Source organism: Salvelinus sp. IW2-2015, unplaced genomic scaffold, assembly GCF_002910315.2.
Source record: "Salvelinus sp. IW2-2015 unplaced genomic scaffold, ASM291031v2 Un_scaffold1591, whole genome shotgun sequence".
NCBI classification, from domain to species: domain Eukaryota; kingdom Metazoa; phylum Chordata; class Actinopteri; order Salmoniformes; family Salmonidae; genus Salvelinus; species Salvelinus sp. IW2-2015.
Window position 1 is genome coordinate 11,812 of NW_019943014.1, and position 9,835 is coordinate 21,646.

Sequence of the window (9,835 nt, forward strand, 5' to 3'; positions counted from 1 at the left end):
CCGCCTTAAAATATGGCTCCCAATCAGAGACAAAGGAAAACATCTGTCTCTGATTGAGAACCACTCGGCAACCATAGAATTACTAGACACATTCACTCAACATAAGACTTCTCCTAGAACATTCACTCAACAAACCATACACATCTAACAAATCCCCTAGATCACTACAACCACCCTAAGACAAGACAAAAAACACAAACATACCCCATGTCACACCGCTGACCTAAACTAAATAATAATAAAGAAAACCAAATGAATAACTAAGTGCAGGGCTAAGTTCACCTATGCATTAGTGCGTGCGTGCCCAATCTAGATTTCATTCATAAATATGACTCAGTCCAAGTCCAATCTAGATTGACACATTTCATGATAATTCATAATATGGTGGGACAGATTTCAAATTCATAATCTCACAATTTGAAATGTCTCCTCCCTCGCTATTCAACTGCTAGGTTTTTTGGTAGAGTAGATGATTGGATGATTGGATGATTTATTGCACTGAGTACAGCCCAGGGGATAACAGTTTAATGTGATATTCCCTTGTTTCCAAATGAACCCCAAAAACACACACAATACAGACAAGACCTAAAGTCTAAATTGCTCTGTAGATGTTGTAGAGGGCGACCCACGTGTGTTTTGAAGACAGAGGATGCAAGATCGAGTCTGAATACCAGCTTGTGATCAAGGAAGCTAAACCCTTGTTTACAGTGGCATAAATCCTGGAAGTTAATACATCTTAGTTTTATCTGAACAATGCACCACTAATCTAACATAAATATGTGTCTTAAACGGCACCCTATTCCCTATGTAGTGCACTACTTTTCACCAGAAACATATAGGACCTGGTCAAATGTAGTGCACTAAATAGGGCATATGGTGCCATTTGGGACACATWTTTATACAGGCCCACAGACGTAGAGATACTTAAAGAACAGAACGTGTTTATATATCAACTCCAGTGGATACTCTGTGAGGATAAGTACCTTCACTTGTTCATGATCTGAGATTAATTTGAAAGTCAATTACTTTAATGAACTCGATTATCATCGAGTAAAAAGGAGAAAAAATMTCTCAAGAGGAAGATGAAGTTAAATAAAATAAAAAATGTTAAATGACTAATTTCTGCAGAGACATGCCACTTCAATTACATACTTTTTTTACATGAACTTCAACCTGTCTAACTTCAACATGTTAAATGGAAGATAAAGTACAGCCCCTTTAAAATAACTAGGCTGACAAGTTGGCAGACTGCCACTCATCGCCCCCAAAGTGTCCATATGACCTCTGACACATGAGATGTGATCTGTTCCCTCTCACTGTTAATAAACTTTATTTTTCATTGCGCTGACAGATACGGACACATCATCCTACATCACGGACGTGATGTCTCCAATCCCCTTCATACAAAAGGGAAACGTCCCAAATGACACCCTATTCTCAACATGGTGAACTACTTTTTGACCAGAGCCTTATCGTAGTGCACTCTACGTAGGGCATAGGGTTCCATTTGGCGACAGCAAATATGGACAGGCGCATCACCATTGAAGTGAGACTGGAGAGAAAATAGAAGGTGAAGGGGGCGTCCATGTTTATAAAATGACTTGTACATAATCTCTCTTCATCATTCAGAATGCRTCTACCTTTAAAATGTGCTGGGTTATTAATCGCAGAAGGGTATTTATTAAAAGAGTCTCCAGTGTGGACGCCTCTGTGAAGATGTTTGGCAGGATGGCAGGCCCCCCCTTGTCGGCCTCTCTGATGTGAGCCAGGCGAACCAGGCAGTAGGGATGTGGTAAAGATTTGTCATGTGGCCACAACAAAACTCGCACAAGCGAGGCGTTACGATGATTTATAGGGCTTATTTCTGAAAATGGTGAAGTGAAATGAATCGTGTTCCCACCTGACGCCGTTGATAAACGACAAGCTGTCGGTGAGAGACAGTGAGCCATCCATGAAGTGCCCGGCGATGCGCACCCGCCTCAGATAGCATGGCCTGGGGTGCATCGCAGCCAGATGCCCCCTCTGGATGGTCCTCCGTGTCAGGGAACCAGGGGAGCAGGGCCGACCTCGTCCACGCAGCCAGGGAACCCAGACGGGGGACTAATTGAGGGAAGGGTCAGCCTGGAGGAGATGGGAGCCTAGAGAGGGGATGGCAAATCAGCAGCCTGCCTGCACTGAGCCGGAGGAGGGCTGAGGAGAGGAGGGGAGATGCTCCTAGACCTGTCAGACAACACTGTGGGATCAATTGATTGGACATGTCAACCTCTTTCTGTGGGGTTAATTTAAAAATAAAATGGTGTGTTATGGGTGTCATTGCATATATATTAAGTTTTAGTAAAACTGTATCTTTAGATCAGCTTCACAGTTCGTATAGCCTTGTTATTTAGCTCCTTAAACTTTAATGAGCTCCAACAGCACATCTTGATACCCCCTAACCCCTAGATCTGCCCCCTAACCCCTAGATCTGATGCCTAACCCCTAGATCTGCCCCCTAACCCCTAGATCTGACGCCTAACCCCTAGATCTGACCCCTAACCCCTAGATCTGACCCCTAACCCCTAGATCTGACCCCTAACCCCTAGATCTGACCTCAGGATCCATCTGATGTCATCAGAGGTCGAACCACTTTGAGTTTGTTCCATGTAGCTCCGTTTATAGTACAGGAAATAAATCCCTTGTTGTAATATCTGTTGCTGGTCACTATGTGTTCTTTCCCATATGGCGAGCAGTCATTTTTTTGTCCTTGCAGTATTGTAGACATTAGCATCCTTTGGTTGAATGTCCATGTTTTAGATGGTGTGCACTTGAAAGATTACCCTGGAAACAACCAAAGTAATCACCAGACATTATTTCAATCTCTCAGTATCAGTCTGCCTTCACGTAAATAAATAAGATTTGTCCTTGATAATGAATAGTGATGGTTAGCAGGTCCATTTCAACACACCCTCTAAATCAAATTTTGTTTCCACTAAATTACTGCAAAATGATGCCTCATTTACCACTGGCTCTCAGCACGACTGTGGTCATTTAATTATCTCTCTCTCTCTGTCTTTGTCTGTCTTTGTCTGTCTGTCTGTCTGTCTGTCTGTCTGTCTGTCTGTCTGTCTGTCTGTCTGTCTGTCTGTCTGTCTGTCTGTCTGTCTGTCTGTCTGTCTGTCTGTCTGTCTGTCTGTCTGTCTGTCTGTCTGTCTGTCTGTCTGTCTGTCTGTCTGTCTGTCTGTCTGTCTGTCTGTCTGTCTGTCTGTCTGTCTGTCTGTCTGTCTGTCTGTCTGTCTGTCTGTCTGTCTGTCTGTCTGTCTGTCTGTCTGTCTGTCTGTCTGTCTGTCTGTCTGTCTGTCAATTCAATTTGCTTATTGGCATGACGTAACAATGTACATATTGCCAAAGCTTACTTCGGATATTTACAATATTAAGATAATAAGAATCAGAATTGTCAACAGGACAACAGTAACAACAATAAACCAAGGGTCAAAATAACCATACATTAAATAATAACAATAATTATACAGTAGAGGACATGTGCAGGTTGGTTGGTCTATCAGACACTGTCCCTCATATTATGGCAGGCAGCAATGTAGTGCGCTGCCAACCCAGAGCTCTCTGTGTCCTCCCCCAACAGGACGGGTAGCTTATCCTCATCAGAGAGGTCTTTGAAACCTGGAAAAAGGAGTTTCAAATTTAGGGAAATGACACTCTCTAATGGTTTTATATTTTTGACATTTTGTCAGAAATTTTGTCTCTCTCTATCTCTCTCTTTCTCTCTCTCTCTCTCTCTGTCTGTCTCTCTCTGCATCTATCTGTATGTCTGTCTGTCTCTCTCTCTATATATATGTCTGTCTCTCTCTCTCTATATCTCTCTCTCTATCTCTCTCTCTGCATCTCTCTGTATGTATGTCTGTCTGTCTCTCTCTCTGCATCTCTTTATTTCTGTCTGAGAGTACACAGTGGCAGAATAACTGACCACTGTGACTGACGCAAACTTAAGGAATGCTTTGACTATGTACAGACTCAGTGAGCATAGCCTTGCTATTGAGAAAGGCTGCCGTAGGCAGACATGGCTCTCAAGAGAAGACAGGCTATGTGCACAKTGCCCACAAAATGAGGTGGAAACTGAGCTGCACTTCCTAACCTCCTGCCCAATGTATGACCATATTAGAGACACATATTTCCCTCAGATTACACAGATCCACAAAGAATTCGAAAACCAACCCGATTTTGATAAACTCCCATATCTACTGGGTGAAATACCACAATGTGCAATCACAGCAGAAAGWTTTGTGACCTGTTGCCCCAACAAAAGGTCAACCAYTGAAGAACAAACACCATTGTAAATACAACCCATATTTATGTTTATTTATTTTCCCTTTTGTACTTTAACTATTTGTACATRGTTACAACACTGTATATATACATAATATGACATTTGTAATGTCTTTATTCTTTTGAAACTTCTGTATGTGTAATGTTTACTGTTAATTTTGATTGTTTATTTCACTTTGGTATATTATCTACCTCACTTGCTTTGGTAATGTTAACACATGTTTCCCATGCCAATAAAGCCCCTTGAATTGAATTGAATGAATAATAATCACAGTGGTTGTAGAGGGTGCAACAGGTCAGCACCTCAGCGGTAAATGTCAGTTTGCTTTTCATAGCRGATCATTCAGAGTATCTCTAGGGCACCTGCTGTCTCTAGAGAGCTGAAAACAGCAGGTCTGGGATAAGGTAGCACGTCCGGTGAACAGTGCAGGGTTCCATAGCCGGAAGGCAGAGCAGTTGAAACTYGAGCAGCAGCACGACCAGGTGGACTGGGGACAGCAAGGAGTCATCATGCCAGGTAGTCCTGAGGCATGGTCCTAGGGCTCAGGTCCTCCGAGAGAAAGAGAGAGAAAGAGAGAAAAAGAGAGAATTAGAGTGAGCATACTTAAAATCCCACAGGACACTGGATAAGACATGAGAAATACTCCAGATATAACAGAATGACCCTKGCCTCCCGACACAAACTATTGCAGCATATATACTGAAGGCTGAGACAGGAGGGGTCGGGAGACACTGTGGCCCTGTCCGACYATACCCCCGGACAGGTCAAAAAGGCAGGATATAAACCCACCCACTTGGCCAATGTACAGCCCCCACACAACTAGAGGGATATCTTCAACCACCAACCTACTACCCTGAGACAAGACCGAGTTTAGCCCACGAAGATCTCCCCCACTGCACGAACCCGAGGGGGGCGCCAACCCGAATAGGAAGATCACATCAGTGACTCAACCCACTCAAGTGACGCACGCACCTCTCCTAGGGACGGCATGGAAGAGCACCAGTAAGTCTCTCTCTCTCTCTCTGCATATCTCTGTATGTCTGTCGTCTGTCTGTGTCTCTCTCTCTCTCTCTGTCTCTCTCTCTCCCATCTATCTCTCTCACTGTCTCTCTCTCTCCCCCATCTCTCTGGCTCTGTCCGCTCTCTCTCAATTCAATTAAATTCAAGGGACTTTATTGGCATGGAAACACATGTTAACATTGCCAAAGCAAGTGAAGTAGATAGTATACAAAAGTGAAATAAACATTAAAAATGAACAGTTAACATTACACTCACAGAAGTTCCAAAAGAAAAAAAATACTACAAATGTCATACTGTGTACATTGAAGTCGGAAGAATAACTACACCTTAGCCAAATACATTTAAACTCGGTTGTAACGTTCGTCTGATGAATGAAGAAAGGTTTGACCAGCGCAGCGTTGTACGTGTTCATGATCTTTTATTAAACTGAACACTGAAACGAAAATAACAAAAGAGCAAAACGAACAGTTCTGTTCAAAACTAAACAGAAAAAGTAAACTTCCCAAAAACACAGGTGGGTAAAAGGCTGCCTAAGTATGATACCCAACAGAGACAACGATAGACAGCTGCCTCTGATTGAGAAACCGCACCCGGCCAAAACCAAAGAAAATAGAAAACATAGAAATAAAGAAACTAGAATGCCCACCCTAGTCACACCCTGGCCTAACCAAAATAGAGAAATAAAAGCCTCTCTATGGCCAGGGCGTGACATTCAGTTTTCACAATTCCTGACATTTAATCCTAGTAAACATTCCCTGTCTTAGGTTATTAGGATCACCACTTTATTTTTAGAATTTGAAATGTCAGAATAATAGTAGAAGAGAATGAGTTATTTCAGCTTTATTTTCTTTCATCACATTCCAGTGGGCCAGCAGTTTACATTATACACTCAATTAGTATTTGGTAGCATTGCCTTTAAATTGTTGAACTTTGGTCAAACGTTTCAGGGTAGCCTTCCACAAGCTTCCCACAATAAATTGGATGTGAAATTTGCCCATTCCTCCAACAGAGCTGTGTAACTGTTGTCAGGTTTGTAGCCTCGCTCGGCAAATGCTTTTCAGTTCTGCCCACCACATTTTCTATGGATTGAGGTTCAGGGCTTGTGATGGCCACCTCCAATACCTAGACTTTGTTGTCCTTAAGCCATTGCCACAACTTTGAAGTATGCTTGGGGTCATTGTCCATTTTGGCAAGACCCATTTGCGAACAAGCTTTAACTTCCTGACTGATGTCTTGAAATGTTGCTTAAATTTTTCCACATGCATTTTCCATTCTCATGAAGCCATCTATTTTGTGAAGTGCACCAGTCCTCCTGCAGCAATGCAACCCCCACAACATGATGCTGCCCACCCCCGTGCTTCACGGTTGGGATGGTGTTCTTCGGCTTGCAAGACTCCCCCTTTTTCCTCCAAAACATAACGATGATCATTATGGCCAAACATTCTATTTTTTTTCATCAGACCAGAGGACATTTCTCCAAAAAGTATGATCTTTGTCCCCATGTGCAGTTCAAACCGTAGTCTGTCTTTTTGTGGCGGTTTTTGGAGCTTTTTGGAGCAGTGGCTTCTTCCTTGCTGAGCGGCCCTTTCAGGTTATGTTGATGTAGGACTCTTTTCGCTGTGGATACAAATACTTTTGTACCTGTTTTCCTTCAGCATCTTCACAAGGTCATTTGCTGTTGTTATGGATTGATTTACACTTTTTCGCACCAAAGTACGTTCATCTCTTAGGATACAGAGGATGAACCAGACTTTTGGAGGCTACAATTTTCTTTCTGTTGTCTTGGCTGATTTCTTTAGATTCTCGCATGATGTCAAGCAAAGAGGCACTGAGTTTTGAAGTTAGGGCCTTGAAATACATCCACAGATTGCACCTCCAATTGACTCACATGATGTCAATTACCGTATCAGAAGCTTTCAAAAGCCATAACATAATTTTCTGGAATTTTCCAAGCGGTTTAGAGAGGCACAGTCAACTTAGTGTATGTAAAATTCTGACCCACTGGAATTGTGATACAGTGAATTATAGGTGAAATAATTGTCTGTAAAACAATTGTTGGGAAAAATTACTTGTGACATGCACAAAGTAAATGTATATACAGTTGAATTCGGAAAAGTTTACATTCACTTAGGTTGGAGTCATTAAAACTCGTTTTTCAACCACTCCATAAATGTCTGTTAACGAAAACTATAGTTCGGCAAGTCGGTTAGGACATCTACTTTTTTTATCTACAATGGTGTGTTAGATGAATTTGTATTTCGTGGTCCTGGCAAATGGACCTTATTTGGAACACCATTATTTTGTCTTACTAAGATTTACTGTCAGGGCCCAGGTCTGATAGAACCTGTGCAGAAGATCTAGTTCTTCTGTAGGCCCTCTTGGTCGGGACAGAAGCACCAGATCATCAGCAAACAGTAGACATTTGACTTCAGATTTCTAGTAGGTGAGGCCGGGTGCTGCAAACTGTTCTAGTTGCCATTGGCAAAATGTTGATACTGTATATAAGGTGAAGAGGGTGGGGGTTAAGCTGCATCTCTGTCTCACCTCCAAGGCCCTGTGGAAAGAAAATGTGTGTGTTTTTGACTTTTTAACCGCACAAATTCTGTTTGTACATGGATTTTATGATGCTGTTTGTTTTTTCCCCCAAACACCACTTCCATCAACTAGTATAGCAGACCCTCATGCCAAATTGAGTCGAAGGCTTTTTTGAAATCAACAAAGCATGAGAAGACTTTGCCTTTGTTTTGTTGCTTGTTTGTCAATTAGGGTGTGCAGGGTGAATACGGGTCTGTTGTATGATAATTTGGTGAAAAGACAATTTGACCATTTGCTCAGTACATTGTTTTCACTGAGGAAATGTATGAGTCTGCTGTAATGATAATGCAGAGATTTCCCAAGGTTCTGTTGACGTATATCCCACGGTAGTTATTGGGGTTCAAATTTTGTCTCCACCTTTTGTGGATTGGATTGAATCAGTCCTCGCTTCAAATATTGGGGAAAGATGCCAGAGCTAAGGATGATGTCAAAGAGTTTTAGTATAGCCAATTGGAATTTGTTGTCTATATATTCGATAATGTTCATTGAGGATACCATCAACACCACAGGTTGGTGGAGGGTTTTATTTTGTCCTGTTAGCTCATTCAAAAGGTAATTGGAGAATCCAGTGGGTTCTGGAAGTCTTTAAAAGTTGATTCTAAGATTTGTATTTGATCATGTATATGCTTTTGCTGTTTGTTCCTTTCGCTATAGAGCCAAGACGTGTGAGAAGGGTTTATCCATACATCTCCATTTTGGACAGATAACTTCTTTTCGTGTTGTTGTTTAGTGTTTTCCAAATAAGTGGCTTTAGAGTCTTGGGATACTTCAATTACATAGAGCGATTTTCGACCGGTTGTTCCTTCTTTTTTTTCCAAGTAGTGTATTTCTGTTTTGTTTTAGTGATTCACCATAGTGAAGGCGTAGACTCAGGTTTTCCGCGGTCTCTATGTTTTTGGTTGGACAAGTTTCCAAATTGTTCTTAGATTTTTGCATTCTTCATCAAACCATTTGTCATGGTTGTTCATTTTCTTCCTTTTTCATTGAGATTTTTAGATTGATAGGGAAGCTGAGAGGTCAAATATACTGTTAAATTTTCTACTTCAAGTTTACACCTTCACTACAGTGGAAAGTTTTGTCTCAGGAAGTTGTCTAAAAGAGATTGAAATTTGTTGTTTGCCTAATTGCTTTTTGGTAGGTTTGCAAACTATATTTCCTCCATCTATAGCATTGTCTTAATATAATCAGTTCCTTTGGCTTTGATCCCTCATAAATGACTATTGCTCTTTCCAAGTAGACTGATTTTGCTGTGGTCTGACAGGGTCAGTGGGCTGACTGTTGAACGCTCTGAGAGACGCCGGGTTGAGGTCAGTGATAAAGGTAGCTACAGTACTACTGGCAAGAGATGAGCTATAGGTGTACCTAACATAGGGAGTCCCCTGCGAAGCCTACCATTGACTATGTACATACCCAGCATGCGACAGAGCTGCAGGAGTTGTGACCCGTTTTTGTGTTATGTTGTCATAGTTTTGCCTAGACAAGAGGTCTCTTCACAGTCCCCAAGTCTAGAACAGACTTTGGGAGGCACACCGTACTACATAGAGCCATTGACTACATGGAACTCTATTCCACATCAAGTAACTGATGCAAGCAGTAGAATTAGAATTAAAAAACAGGTAAAAAAAACACCTTATGGAACAGCGGGGGACTGTGAGCAAACCAAAACATTGCACAGACACACGCATACACCACACCACACACACACACACACACACACACACACACACACACACACACACCACAGCCACACACACCACACACACACACACACACACACACACACACACACACACGATAACATGGATTTAGTACTATAGATAATGTGTAGTGGTGGAGTAGGGGCCTGAGGGCACACAGGTGGGTTGTGAAAAATCTTGCTGAAATGTATTGTAATGTTTA